This window comes from Miscanthus floridulus, chromosome 8 (assembly GCF_019320115.1).
Source record: "Miscanthus floridulus cultivar M001 chromosome 8, ASM1932011v1, whole genome shotgun sequence".
NCBI classification, from domain to species: Eukaryota; Viridiplantae; Streptophyta; class Magnoliopsida; order Poales; family Poaceae; genus Miscanthus; species Miscanthus floridulus.
Window position 1 is genome coordinate 24,729,783 of NC_089587.1, and position 15,503 is coordinate 24,745,285.

At 40.7% G+C, this 15,503-nt stretch overlaps 1 pseudogene; it reads right to left on the reverse strand.

The window, feature by feature from the left end:
- Positions 1 to 9,177: 9,177 nt before the first annotated feature.
- LOC136471479 (uncharacterized) lies at positions 9,178 to 10,539 on the reverse strand (annotated as a pseudogene).
- Between the last annotated feature and the right edge of the window lie 4,964 nt (positions 10,540 to 15,503).

Below are 15,503 nucleotides of genomic sequence, written 5' to 3' on the forward strand. Positions count from 1 at the left end.
TGACATCACCATCATCATGTCATGATCTTCATTTGCTTCACCACTTGGAGTAGTGCTACCCATCTCATAATCACTTTGATAAACTAGGTTAGCACTTAGGGTTTCATCAATTCACCAAAACCAAACTAGAGCTTTCACGCCCTCGCCGCCGGCCGTTCTGCCCACCACCCGCCCGCTGTCCCCGCCCCCTTCTTCCCCAATAATGGCGCCGCGTGTGACGCTAACCTTATGGGCGCACGCGTGCCGAATAAGGATTTGGGGGACACCTCCCAGTCTCAGTCCATCCATGCTATCGTGTTGTCAAAAAAAAGAAAAAATCATGCTATTGCTTCCCAAGCCACTTAAACTGCGGTAAATAATGTACTTTCTTTGTTTTGAAAAAAAATACTAACTTCTAAAGTTGTTTTAAGCCAATTTCTTTTATAAATACTCATGTGTACTAAATTGTACTACCTCTGTCCACCAAAGAATGCAACCTTACGGGCGCACGCGCGCCGAATAAGGATTTGGGGGACACCTCCCGCTCTCAGTCCATCCATGCTATTGTGTTGTAAAAAAAAAGAAAAAATCATGCTATTGCTTCCCAAGCCACTTAAACTGCGGTAAATAATGTACTTTCTTTGTTTTGAAAAAATTACTAACTTCTAAAGTTGTTTTAATCCAATTTCTTTTATAAATACTCATGTGTACTAAATTGTACTACCTCTGTCCACCAAAGAATGCAATTCTCAGATTAAGAGGAGTCAAACAACCTAAACTTTGATTAAATTTATATAAAAAAGTACCAACATTCATGATACAAAATAAGTATCATTAAATTAGATATAGAATATATTTTCATAATAATTTTATTTAGAGACATAAATGCTAATACTATTCACTATAAATTTGGACAAACTTATGCTCGATTGACCGGCACGGATACCATAATTGCATTTTTTATGGACGGAGGGAGTAAGCCATTATGACTTTTCTAAATGTATTACTTTTTATATATCTAGACAGGGTGTACATCTCAGTGCATATCAAAAGTTATATATCTAGAAAAGCTAAAACGTCTTATAATTAAGTAGAGTGAAAGGAGTAGAAAAAATATTATTATTTTTGGCATTAAATAAGTACACTACAAAAAAAATTCATAGTGCATCTAATGGTGGTATTGGTTTTATTTTCACAAAAAATATAGTCTAATTTTATCATAAATATTTATATCTGTAAAATTAGTTAAATTTACAAAAGTTTAACTTAGAACAGTAGAACAGTTCTATAAAATGATTTATTTAAAAACGTAGATAGTAGCAGTACTACATATATGCAAGCTAGTGGCAAAGCTAGTAAGCATATCGTAATAGAATCTTTTCCCTTTCCTTTTCTGAGCATGTATACACCTGAGCGTTTTGCCGAATTTAGCATACGTAAGCGAAAGCTTTATTGGGGTCTCATGCCTAAACTTTTTATTATAGTATTATTACTTAAAAATACATGTATCACAAAATCATAGGTATAATACTTATAAACTTTTTTAAGAGCTTGTGTAATAGTGTTTTTTCCACTCTGATTCCTCTGGAGGATATCTCTTAAAAAACAGAGTCTTTTTTATAAGAAATCCTTCCAAATGGGATCTAACTTAGATATATACTAGATGATACCCCTCATGTTGGTACGGGATTTTATAGCGTTGTATAAAAAGAGAGTTTATGGAAGGAGACGTATAGAAAGTCCAGATAAACACAATGAATAATAGCATGAATATGATAGTTCACCCCCTTTTACACACTTCAGCGCTTTTGGTAGGGACATCTATACTAATAGCACTAATATAAAGTACTCCCTCCGTCCTAAATTATAAGTCACTTTGATTTTTTTTGTTTATATAAAAAAAGTCAAAGCAACTTATAATTTTGAATGGAAGGAGTAAAGAAGTTGGGAGTGATAGTCTCTAACGTCATTTTCAGCAACTAATTGAGCATCACTCTTCTCTTCACGCAGAGGAAAATGCCCCAACAATCTTGTCTTTTTAGCTTGAAATCTTAAACTTGGGAGACAATGATCCATCTTCAATGACTTAAAAAGCTTGACAAAACGCCTACCAATCAAACGGTATCTGTTGATAAAGAAATGTATATATAGAGAGAGAAGAGGAAACCATCCAAATACTCGTGAAAGCAAACCGTGAGGAAAAAATATACATATTACACTACGAAAGTGAGCATTGCTTGGGTTGTCACATGAAGCTTATTATCACAGCTAGCCGCTACGCACATGACTACATGAAGAAACAACATTTCTTTTGAACGGACGGCAAAAGCTTTGCTCTAATTTTTATTAGAGCTCTCGTTGGCTCCGACTTCTCTGACATGCGCACTGTTTACGTAATGTTCACATGAGCTCCTTTTCTCTCTTCTTCTCTCACAGAGCCAGTGGAGCCAAAAAAAAGTTAGCTCCATCAGCACTGTGAGAGAACGAGAGAGGAGAGAGAAAAAAAATGCTCCTGCGAACAATGCGTGAATAGTGCATGCGTCAGAGAAACCAGAGTTGGTGGGAGCTCTATCAAAGGGGGGCCTCGAATTATGCACTAGGATTGGAAACAGAGGGCGTCTCCTGAGCTACTAACGTGGAAACGCTTCGGTTCTTTAGCAACACTTGCTTGACAAAGAAGTGATGTACCTGTGTTGGCATGGCTTCACCAAGTTACAGGTCTTCTATTTAGGTATAGACTAGGTAGCGTGTCCGTGCGTTGCTACGGGATAGCTAACATTTTGTACTAAAAACACACGGATCGCACGATAAGATAATAATACTGTAAAAATTAAATACCAACGTTAAAGTGACAATTAATCCAAAAAGCAAAGTTTATGAATTCAACACAGTCACGGAGTCGCGGCGTCGCAGGCTCACAAACTCTACTTTATAGACCTTTCCGTGATACGGCTAAGATAATGTTTTATATTGGCAGGAAGAAATCTCCGATATCCATTTCTTCCATGCTCACAAACTAATGACCCTAGTGCAACAAAGGGAAATACAAAGGAGCTGTCCTCCTGAATGCGCGGAACCAACGTCACTACGATCGTGCCATCCCACGACCACTGGTATGGTGTTGTTTAGCACTATTGTTCATTATTATCGCTAACTTGCTTCGTTGGTTTTATTCAAGTAATTTATGTTTGTAATTATGCAGGTGCTGATTCGGTTGATCCCACATTGGCACATGAGAAAAGTGGGGAAAATCGACAAAACTCATGGTTTTGAGAACATACATGTGTAATAGTTATGAATGGTGATAAAACGAAATATTATGAACAAAACAATCAAAGTGTCATTTTTATAACAATAATATAACACTTCAATTTTCATTATGCCATCACACAAGTGTATCTACAACATCTCCGTGTAGAGTCTGATAAACCATTTAAAAATACCTAGGAACAACAACAAATATGGCATTAGTGAGATATTATTTGTACAATATAAATTGAATGGAAAAATGCATTGTATGTGTTAGTAATGTTATGTTACCTCACCTATGGCGTTAGAACCTCCTTAAATACAATATTCTTTGTGAAAGTTCCATCCGCTATTGGGGTCTTCTTATCCTTATCTTTTTTATTTGACGCATTCTTATTTTTTTTCCCTCAGCATTCTTTTTAGCATTTTTCTTCTCTATCCTTTTGGCCTACTCCTCTTGTGCTTCCGCATCAGGCGGGAGGGCAAGGATCTTAATATTGGTTCTTGACGTGGATCTAGACATCGCAACATACAACTGACCATGAGAGAACACGGGTGCGGGTAGGTACACACCCACATTCAGGATAGTTTGGCCCTGTGACTTGTTGACCGTCATGGCAAAGCTCAGCCTGATAGGAAATTGCTTCCTCCTAAACTGGAACATGAACATCTCATCATCAGATGGGCATAGCGGTATTCGAGGAAGGAATACCCGCTTCCCAGCATGCTACCCCACCACGATTTCCTCGTCAATTGTATTTCTTCGGAACCCTCGCACCACCAGCCTTGTATCGTTGCATAGCCCATTGGCAGGGTCAATATTCCTAAGCAATATGACAGGACATCCAAGCTTGAGCTTCAAGATGTGTGGAGGCAGCCCATTGGGGGTCAAACTGTTAAGGAACTCCGATGGATAGTAGTTATGTGGATCATCTACCGTAGAGTCAAAACTGTGATACACCGTCTCGCCGCCCTAAAACATATCAATCATTTTCATATTGATCATGCCCACCCAATCGTTATGTGTAGATAAAATCTCCCTGGTGGTGATGTAGTCTTTGTCTGCCATGTTTGCATTTAGATCTGGAAAGATGATGTCGATCAATGTATGAAGATCTTTCTCGGCAACGCCAGAGTACAGGACACATATCTCGTCTGGAATACATACATTGCCATCTCCGTTAACCTCTTCCGTTCCACCACCAATGCGCAATAGATAATCTGCAAACCATGGGTCACTCTGAGCCCTCATGTTGTGGACGAGCTTTAGATGGCGCATGGATTCCCAAAGATACGACCTTCGTAGAGAAGCACCGACTATTTGAGCTCTGGATCCTTTCTGCACAACAGGGAGGACCTGTCTAAAATCCCCACCAAGGACAACAATCTTTCCACCAAATGGTAGGTTTGACCGGCCCATTATATCCCATAGGCTATTGTCTAGTGCTTCCACATTTTGCCTCTTTGTCATAGATGCTTCGTCCCAAATTATGAGAGCTGCTTGCCGCAGCAACTTGGTAGTACCACTCTATTTTGTGAAGCTACAACAACCATCCTCTTGAAGAGTGAGGGGTATCTTGAAATGTGAGTGGGCCATCCTCCCGCCTAGCATTATGGCTGCTGCGACTCTAGATGTAGCTATAGCCACGGCAAGCTTGTCCTGGCTACGTAGTTTTGTGAGAAGTGCCCTATACAAAAATGTCTTTCCTGTCCCGCCAGGTCCATCCACAAAGAACAACCCGCCTTGTTTGCTACGGACATCGGCCATTATCTCATCATAGGCAGACCTTTGCTCGGCGTTGAGTGAGTCACACAATAGCACATCTTTAGGATTCTGCTCGATGTTAGCTTCCTCAAATATCTCACGAGGAATATGCCTAGCATCGTTGTATGAGTGATCAATATCTGGAAGAGGAAATGACCTTATGCCCTTCCCCATAGATTGCAACAAGTTTCTAATGTCTATCAAAACCATTTGTTGCACCAGATCCGGGGATGGATGATTGTGGCTGTAGTCCTCTAACATTGCATCATAGTGTTTTTTTCCACAACCCCATCACATCATGCGGCTCATAGAATACCAATATTGTTGCAAATAGCCTCCGCAGGGAGGAAGGCATCTGGAGTAAAGTAGCTTTAGTTAGACATTCATCCAGTGTCTTGTCTTCTTCGATTAGACCCCTCCTTTCTGCAGCTTTACGGAACGAAGGTAGTAGCACGCCATCAACCATCCTCGGATGTTCGTATGAGGTAGCACCAGCAACATTGTTCAAGAGAACACAAAGAAAGTAACATTCTTCCTCAGCGGGATGAGCCACGATGACTCTTCCAACTTGAAAAATGGAGTTTTTCCTTTTCTGCCATAATTTACCATCAGACTGCTAGGTAAAATGCTCTAGGAAGTCTCGATACAAGATTCCACGGGCTTCCTCATGATTCTTGTTTGCATCGAAGTATGTTGTTAGCATTGACTCTTCTACACCTAGCCTATTAATGATCCGTTCGACCTTATCTCGTTTATGAAATGCCACCATGTGCATGTCGGGTAGATGAAGCTACAGCTACTGTACTGGTGGATGGTTCTTGTTCAAGTCAAAGACATATATCATCCATAGTGCTTTTGGAGGCGTCACCCACTAGGCATCTCTATACTGCTTGATCTCATCAATGTTCCCTTTCTCGTCTACTTTGTCGGTCTCTCTCATCACCATCGATGCCCTATCATGTCCCTTGTATATGTATTTGAATAGATACTTTACTGATTTAATGCCCCCATAGGCCTCAACATTGATATGGCAGTTGAAGGTACATAGCAGGCAAGGGTTGTAAGGCACGACCCATTGATTGTCTAGGTAATGGCCTCGAACTTTTAGCGTGCGGCCATCATTGCGTCATCGATAGACAGGGTACGAATCCTTTCCCTATGACATTACCTCATAGAATGGGCGTGGGTAATGGTTCTTGCATGACTCGCGGCCCACCATGCATGGTCAGTACGAATTTAGCGTCCCGCAAGGACCATGCATCATATGCTTTGTCACCATCTTGTAGAGCTCAGGGTACTTCTTCTTGTTTGGTAGCTCTGCACTGATAATCATGTCATATTGCTCGGGACATGTGAGCTTGTACTTTCATTCCATTATCAGCAAGAAGTGTGCATGCGGCAAGCCCCTCTTCTGGAACTCCACTACTTATACATAGGCCTTCACCTTCCCAAGTATGTCTTTCTCCATCAACATTTTCCTCATCGCCTCTAACTTTGCTCTAAAGACCCGTGTGACGAGATCTGGGCAGTCCTATGGTGTCTGGCAGATCATCCCAGTTAGGGTTGCACATCATTGTGAGGAAGATATCAGGTTTACCATACTTTCGCACCAGAGCCATTGCATCCATGTATCAACGCCTCATATTACAGGGTCCTCCGATGAATGACAAAGATAGGACAGTACACCTTTCAACATTCTTAGTAGATCCTTCACCTGAATGCATGCTATCCACTAGGCCTTGGTATAGGTCAGCTCTCAAAGTATCTTGATTGTTCCTCATGTAGTCTAAACGCGAGCTCTCAATCTTGATGTAGGTGTCGACGGTGAACTACTGGAAAAGACGTCGGCCATAGAGTATTGGATTAAATATCCTTGGCTGCATCTGGAACTTGTAGCAGTAGTAGTCACGCACGGAGACACATGTATTTGAAACAGGTTCTATAGGGAGACATTGTTCGAATTAGTATCATGCGTTAACAGAAAAGAGTTTATATTGCATTATTGAAAAGAGTTCAAGTTACCTCCATCATCATCGTCACCATTCTCGGCATGCCTTTTGTGGATTGCTCGAGCTCGCTCAACTTGAGCCATAGTCACACCCACTTTTGGAATGTAATTGTGCCACCCGAGCTCATCCCTTGGAAAGAACAGCGGGTATGACAGTGGGTCATAGCATGCATTATATGAGCGGATGTCATGTATAGACCGATCCTTCCCTTGTAGGAGAACACTATGCTCGAATTGGGCATGATGCTCACTCCCCTCAACCCAGACGACAGCCACCTCTGATGTCAGTGGCACGTTATATGTTCTCTGGTCAAGCCGCTGGTCAAGGTTCAACTCGACCTAGTAATCCTCTAGATTTTCAACGTGTCCCATACTCCTTAGTTGCTGAGAGTAGGGATTCCTATTAAAGATACTAACCAATTGCTCTATAACTTCTTTGTCTTTTTAGGCGCATTGCTCACAGACTTGCTCATCCGATGCTCGAGGGATGGATCATCATCGTAAAAATAAAGCTCAAGGTGTCTCTTTTTGACACCCTCCTCTTTACCAAATGAACATATGTTATGGTAAATCTGGCCATGGGCACAGAATGTGTAGACACCACAGATTCGCATGTTAGTGGTCACACGATCTAGGTGGCAGTATAGAGAAGTAAAAGAGAAGTGGCCGTTGAAATATCTGATGTTTGCATGAAAGTGCCTAGCATCAGCGTCCGATCTTGACCACAACCTCATGAGCACTAGTGGTGTCACATTAGTTGAAAGATGAATCTTTCCACCTCGACAACAAAATTCAGGCGGTTCACCCTCAAATTTCTTTGTGTTGCAGTGCTCGCAGTTTGGCACCGACGGTAGCATGTGCGACTCTAACAGGACATTAGCGTAAACCTTGTCATATGGATCTGGGACATTAGGCTCACTATTGTCTTGCTCATCTGTGTCAAGATTGTGCTCGACGTTGGCTCCCTCCTTGTCGTCTTCTAACAAAATGTTGCTGTGTTATGCATTGAAAGAAAGTCTATGAAAGAATGTTTTGACTATTACATGGTGTACCTTGTTAGGTGAAAAAGTACGCCTCATCCTCTTCCTCGTCCTCCTCAAATATGACATCCTCATCATAGTTTGTGCAACACGGCCATATATATGATGAGAGAAACATAATGGCATACAAAAAGGGGTAAATTTAATGAAGAAAATACCATCCTCGACCATAGAGTCTGACGTATGAGCTTGTGCACCGTTTGGAGGCATTGAAGAGGTACCATCAACTACAGACGGTTGTGTCTGTGTGCCTATGCAATTATTAGGTGGTGGAATTGGAGGTTCCTGGGTGACACCACCTGCAGTAAGAAAAATTATGAGTTTTTGGAATAGAAGAGCAAAGGTGAAAGTACCAACAATATATAGTGATCAAGGCTAATTACCGTTGTAAACCACACTCGGTTGAGTTGGGTCGTTCGAATCATTGCACTTTCCATCTGCACACCCTCTAGCCCTTCTTCCAATGTTTGCTTCAAAAGCCCGATTGCGACGAGATAGAAGGGCATTTGTCTCTCTAGTGGTCACTCACTGCCTATGTATGGTCTGTGCCACAGCCAATTCAGGGGTCTAGACTTCTGGATTATGAACTACAGATGGCACGATGTCAACAGGCGTGCCCCTCAATTTGGGTATTTCCATATCGTGTGAAGGCGCTTCAGGCGATTGAGGCGAAGAAGGGAAAATAAGCTGAGGGTTAAAGTGAGGGCTCTCCATGGCGATTGAGTCCGGATGTAGATTGTTGGCTTAGCAATCTCTCACCATCGTATTGTATTTTTTGTTGATCTCTTTTCGTTTCAACTTCTTCTCTTGTGGAGTCATTTGCAGTTTCCTTGCAGTATTTTTTGCCGCATACAACTCACGCCGCCTCTCGTTTATTTGTGCCTTTTGTTCAGGAGACATTGCAGCCCTTTGTGCTCTATCTAGCTCATGCTTACACTCTTTTGGACATGTGACAAAATTGTCGATGGAAGGAGATGTATTTACAACACCTATATATTAATAAAAAATGTTCGGTCTCAATGTTTAATCGATGAACAACACACAATAATTGAAATTGTATGATAATGAATTTACGCAACAGTGTCAGCTACGATGGTGTTCAAACTCTTTTTGTAATTAAAAACAAAGCCACCATTCTATAAAGGCATGCCTGTTTCTTGAAAAGTGTCAATATCCGTCTCAGTTAAACTATCGTCAATATCATCAAGTGCTCCAATGGTTAAAGGGACAGCACTGTCTAAAAATTTATTCATATAATAAGTATCCTACAACACCACGATAAGATATTGCTACGGAGAAATCAATATTATTTGCACACCTGTTGGCTAGGCAGTCTCCTTTGGAGTCATTTGTAGCATCATTCCTGTATTTTTTGGTGTATTTTTTGTTGCATACAATTCACGTCGTCTCTTATTCTATAACGCCCTTTGTTCAGTAGACATTGCAGCGTATCGTGCTCTATCACGATCACGCTTACGCTCATTTGGACACATGACAAGCAGGTTGATGGGACTAGGTGCATATCCCGGACCTATATATTATGGAATGACACTTTAATCAATGCACATTAGGATGGTGTCTATGCACAATTGGAATAAATAAACACAGGCACGATTCACCAAAATTCCAAGCAATGGATACAAAAGTGTACCCGTTTCAATGTCATCCACGTAACCAGTGCCACCAATGTTGCTTAAAGGTACCAGACCGTCTACAAATATAACCATACAATACAAATTGAACCATTCCATAAGCAAACTATGTCACTTACAGTTGCCACACCAATAAATACTTTTATTCTGCTAATAAGTAACCTGATAATTGTTGCAAGCCATTACTATAAGTTGATTGCCTATGGAGCCCGTCACTGTTTTCGTCCATTTCATTTGTTGTATTCCCATCTGCAAGTTCAAACATAGTTGATTGTTATTAATTAATCCATACAATAAGCAAACTATGTCAACACGTTAATTGCAGTCGCCGCACCAATAAATACTTTTATTAGCATAATAAGTAACCTGATAATTCATTGGCGCCATTACTGTTGGTTGAGTGCATATGGAGTTTGTCACTATTTTCGTCTGTTCCATTTGTTGTATTCTCATCTGCAAGTTTGAACATAGTATAAATAAATTGTTATTAATTATAACACATATGGCTTTTAAAGTGACACTCAGCAACACCACCATACCTGTTGAATGAACAACCTCATTGTTATGGGAATCAACACAACCTTGGTTATTCATCTTATACCTCTCACGGCGTTTCTTGTTTCTTTCACTCCTCTTTTCATCAGACATTGTTGCACACCGTTCTCTATCCCTCTGCCTCTTTTGCTCATTAGGTCATGTATGATTCCCTTCAATAAATTTTCGTGAGTTACAAGCATATGAACATATAATATGTAGAGATATTTTAAAAGTTTATTTACCTCCATGTGTTGTATTTGTAAGGTCCCCCAAAGATACCCGATCACCGGTTGGCATTGGCGTGTCCATAACACTACCTGTCACTTTTAGCAATGTTGTGCCTGTGAAATAATATGACCAATAAATCTCATTATTGCCAAAAAAAAGTTAAATAGGTCGATAATATGCAACCTGAACGAACTGAATAACACTACGAATAAAGCTGGAGTATGCATAATGGAAAAGATGGTCATGAACAGATCACCGAGACCAATAGGCCACATAGATTGTCATCAATGTATTCAAAGTGCACATATGAAAAATGAATCTTGATTTCAAACTGCATTCACAATTATCCTTGCAAGATAACATATTCACATTTTCATAGTACATGCCATGTATAAATTCAGAAAATGTGGAATGGCACATTGCTAAGAAAAGCATACTATCAGCCTGTGCATCCACCAATTTATTTACAATATACGCCAAGCACTCAAGAAGAATAGTAAAGTGCCTGCAACTGCAGGGCCAAGCTACTAAAAAATCATCAGGACCTACCAAGTGACTACTGAAAGTTTTACTATATTTCAGAGTTTCTGCTCTGGTCTCTCATTCAGGTAACATCAATTATCAGAATAGTTACTTTAGTACAAAAACCTTGATATGGTTGATCCAAATTATTTGAACTGAAAGTATGCACAATTAAACATTTTTAAGTTCACAATTGCTTACTCGATTTACTGGAAATCAAAATCTTTTGTCTACAAAAATTATTTTGGCTGTACTATGAAACATTCTCCTAACAGCATGATTTCGATTTTCCTTGGCTCTTCATTTTCTTAGCCAAAACCAATGTTTAAATAATGTTGAAAGTTCTGTGCTTTTTGTGTTTGTGTAAGCCAAATCATTGTATATTGATCAGTTGAGCATCCGAAGCTACCTGAAGCAATCTCTGCTCTTCTGAACCTTGCAATCTCTGTTCCTATGCTGCTTATCTAAAATTTGGAGATACCCAGACTTATAATTAGTAATAACCAGTCATACGATTAAATGATTTGAATATGAAAATCAACTATCAATATGAAAATCAACTATCAAACCAATCCTGGTTACAATTGCCGGACCATGAACAGTAGACAGAAGTGAAAATAATATATTTTTACAAATAATGTCAGTACGTTGCACGGATCCTGTAAATTTTATCTACACCTATAACGATGCATGTGCTTATAGCTTAGACGATAGAAATTTACAAATCTAATTTTATTTTAAAAATATAAAGCCCGTCTCATGATCTTTATGACCTATGTCGTATAGATTAGTTTATACAAAGCTAATAAAATTAGTTTCTCTCTTTTTTCCATACTATTTGTATCACCTATATCATTCAACGTGGATTCCGCAGCAGAGCCAAAGCGAGGTGGTGTAGTTTTTTTACGAACTCTACACTATCCGTGGATGGACGGCGACGTGGGCTGGGGCTTGCCTATGCAGGCCTTGTGCATCGCGGCACTGTGTTCCTGCAGGGCTTGCCCATCGTCGTTGACATGGACTCGACCAACGCACGCCGCCACCACCCATATATGTATTGCCCAGCGATGGAGCCTCTCAACAGCTTAGCAAAGAATTCACGGATGGTTGCAAGTTCTGACTTTTGAGGCACAACCATTGCATATGCTTACCATTACATTACATAATCTAAAATTCGGTAGTTTGAGTACTTGCAAATCATGTTTTCTGTGGTCAAATACTCAAATGCAATGGCTCCAAGCCTCCAATCAAGAGACCGGCTGTAACAAATATACAACTCTGAATATGTTTTAAACAGGACAAGCAATAAACAATGAAGCAATCCAAAATTCATATGGCCGCCGTGGAAGTACCCGCGGAGCAGCGGTAGGTCCTTACGGATGAAGCGGCTGGTTTCGACGTTGACGACGAGCCACGCGTCGCTTTACGTGGAGCAATGCCGACGTTTACGAAGCGTCACTCCGGTGGATCTCGTATCTATGGAGGAAGGTGATGAAGGATAGGTAAAGGAAGAAGGGGAAGGAGAGGTATGCTCTATGAAGGACAAGTAAAGAAAGGGGAAGGAGAGACGGCGTGATATATGGGGTTTCTTTTAGTTTATAGAATTTGACCGAGGAATGAGCAGAACGATACGGAGAGGTGATGACGACACCCTTACATATTTTTTAGGATACGGAATTTGACCCAGGAACGAGCGGAATACGACGTAGGCAAGGGGAGGGGCGGACCGATGGAGCGACGATTGTCGCACGAAACGGTGGTCTTACTTTCTTTCTTGTTAGTTGTCCACCTCGATGTCCTTGTCCAGCCTCCACGGCTCCACCTCGCCTATTGCACGTGTGGCGGCCGGCGGGGGCTCGGGACTGGCGGAGCAGGGAGACAGGGAGGGCAATGTCAGGGGCCTTGGTGTGGGCAATGACGTGGCAGGGCCTGGTGAAATGGCGAGGTGAGCGATGGGCGCACATGAAGCGAGGAGACAGGAACGGGGAGGTCGTGGCAACGAAAAACTGGTGTGGAGCGCTGCCAGTCGGGAGGGGGCCGCATGCGTCGCCATCGGCCAAAGGAGTGGGCCATGCACACCACTGTCATCACAAATCGCAAGGTGAGAAGAGGGTTGCGGCTAGGGATTGAGGGAGGTAAGGCGCTAGGCACTGGGCGACTAGGTGAGGATTATGTGCCGAGGCCCTAGGGGCGGGTCGCCTGTCGCGTGCGGTCCACGAGTTTCCTACTGAGGGCGACGTCGTTTGCATGACTTCTGTGACTTTCCTTTTAACTCGATCACGGGGAGGTGATAGCACCACGAGGCAGAGCGACGTAGGAGATTAGGACGTGCAGTATCGTAAGGGGAGGGGCGGACCGACGGAGCGACGATTGTCACACGAAACGGTGGTCTTACTTTCTTTATTTTTAGTTGTAGGAGAATATGAGTGGTAGCCATAAGAAAGTTTTTGAAGGTATAATGCGCATCACTTATTATCATTGACTTATTGCACATATGGCTACTATGCTTATACATAAAGGATTTGTTTGGTACCCTGATCTGACTTGGAGCACAAATATTTTAAAGCGTGGAGATAAACATGTAGTGTACACAGGAGTGACAACGTTTAAAAGTCCACAAACGTGTTGCCATGTCCTGTTGGTGCACTGAATATAGTCTCGTTCATGTTGCAAAATTATGAGCCATTTTTGTTCATCCATATCTGTAGCATTAGGAACTGGGTCATTTTGATATTATTATCCATATTTGATGCATTAGAAAGAGAGCTATTTTCATATTGGTTCCAAATATGCATACTTGTTAACAGGCAAAGAAGCTGTTTACTATGGCACTGTGTAAGCAGAGTCAAAGAAGAAGAAAAACAATAAGTGATAATGTAGGAAATATGAGTGGACCTTTGGTTACTTCTGCTGCTGGTTGGATATGGTGTTTAGGTTCTACGCTCATGGCTCTGCAAATGATGTATGACACGATGAAATCTATAGGTAAAAAAATCCTTTTGGCTATGGATCTATAAATGATATATAAAATTAAGAACCTCCACATAGAAGTAAATATGTTTCTTTGTGTATATGTTTGCCTGTACCATAGTATGTAGTTGTGTATTATAACGTTTGAGGATCTTACTTCTTCGTGGGGGATTCTGTGAAGGAGGCATGGTTTTTTTGGGGCACGGTTTGGGTAGCCTTTGTTGTATACGTTTCTTCAGTGCTTCCTTTGTCCTGCATAGTTGAAATAGGATGTTTAGATTAAGTGCAGACCATATAAAGACATGGAAAAAGAGAAGGAAAAAAACTCTGAAGCAATCACATCTAAATAGGCACATTATTATTGGACAGTAAATGTGCTGAACTTTGAAAAAAAATTAGTGTGGGAGTTGATTGGATTACCTGTTCACTGTTAGGTATGATAAGTACTACCATTTGCACTCTCCTATAAATATAGGAGACAGGGTTTTCTAAATGGTTAGCTTTCTGAAGGCATTCCACATAGATTCGTTGTATGTATGGGACTATCAGTGGTTCTCTTTAACAATATGTGATTGCCAAATAAAAGCTATTTAGTTTTTTGTGCACAGATTTAATCATTAACAATCTGTCTTAACATGAAATTGTAGACAGTCTGTACCGAAATTCCAGCAGAATCGATTGTATCGTTGATAGAAATCATTTGGCTGGTTTTTTTGCAAAATGACCTTAACCATCTCTTATGCCAAGTACAGGTGCTGGAGTAGCTACAATCTGTCTGGTCGTTTCAGCAGCAGAAGCTTTGCAGTGGAAGGAATTTAGCAAATAAATTGTGCCACAAAGTAAAAAACACAAAGGAATTAGCAAAATAGGCCTCACTCATACCAATATTCATAAGAGTTTGGTAACCCTCTTGTTTTCGCTACCTAGGTAGTGAGTGACCTGTAAGGAGATAAAGCAGGACAACAAAAAAATCATACCACTTCAATAGCAAGCATTACAACAAGTTCTTCGACCTTGTCTGAATGCTCATTTATTGTTGCCTTTGAAAATCTTAACCTACAGGAATTGACGACTAACAAATATTTAGATGTTGCAGGCATAAGTGACGACAAAAATAACAGATGTAAGAATTAGTAATTACTACTCTATTAGCAAAAAGACTACTGCTACTATTCTGAATGATAGAAAGTTTGGTGATCCAGGGCATGTTATCTATTACATGCATAAATCAAAATGTGCAGTCATTTATGAAAATAAGCCTAGCGTTTCGGTAAGCAGCACATTGGAAGTCTAAAGTTGGGATATTTTGTTGTGTTCATAAGGAAACAAAGGTGACACTGCAAGAGTTCAAATCCAATCTTCCTTTTTTTGAACTGACTGATTAACATACAAATAGTTTACAATAATGTGTAGCAGGATGGGTCATGTCTGAGACAGTTGACAGGTCACAATAGGTATGAATCAGTGAACTAATATGGTGGTTTTGCTCTGCATAGTTGAACTCTAGAAAGATCTACTTTAGGTGGTTGTACCTTACTCTACGTCTTCATGAA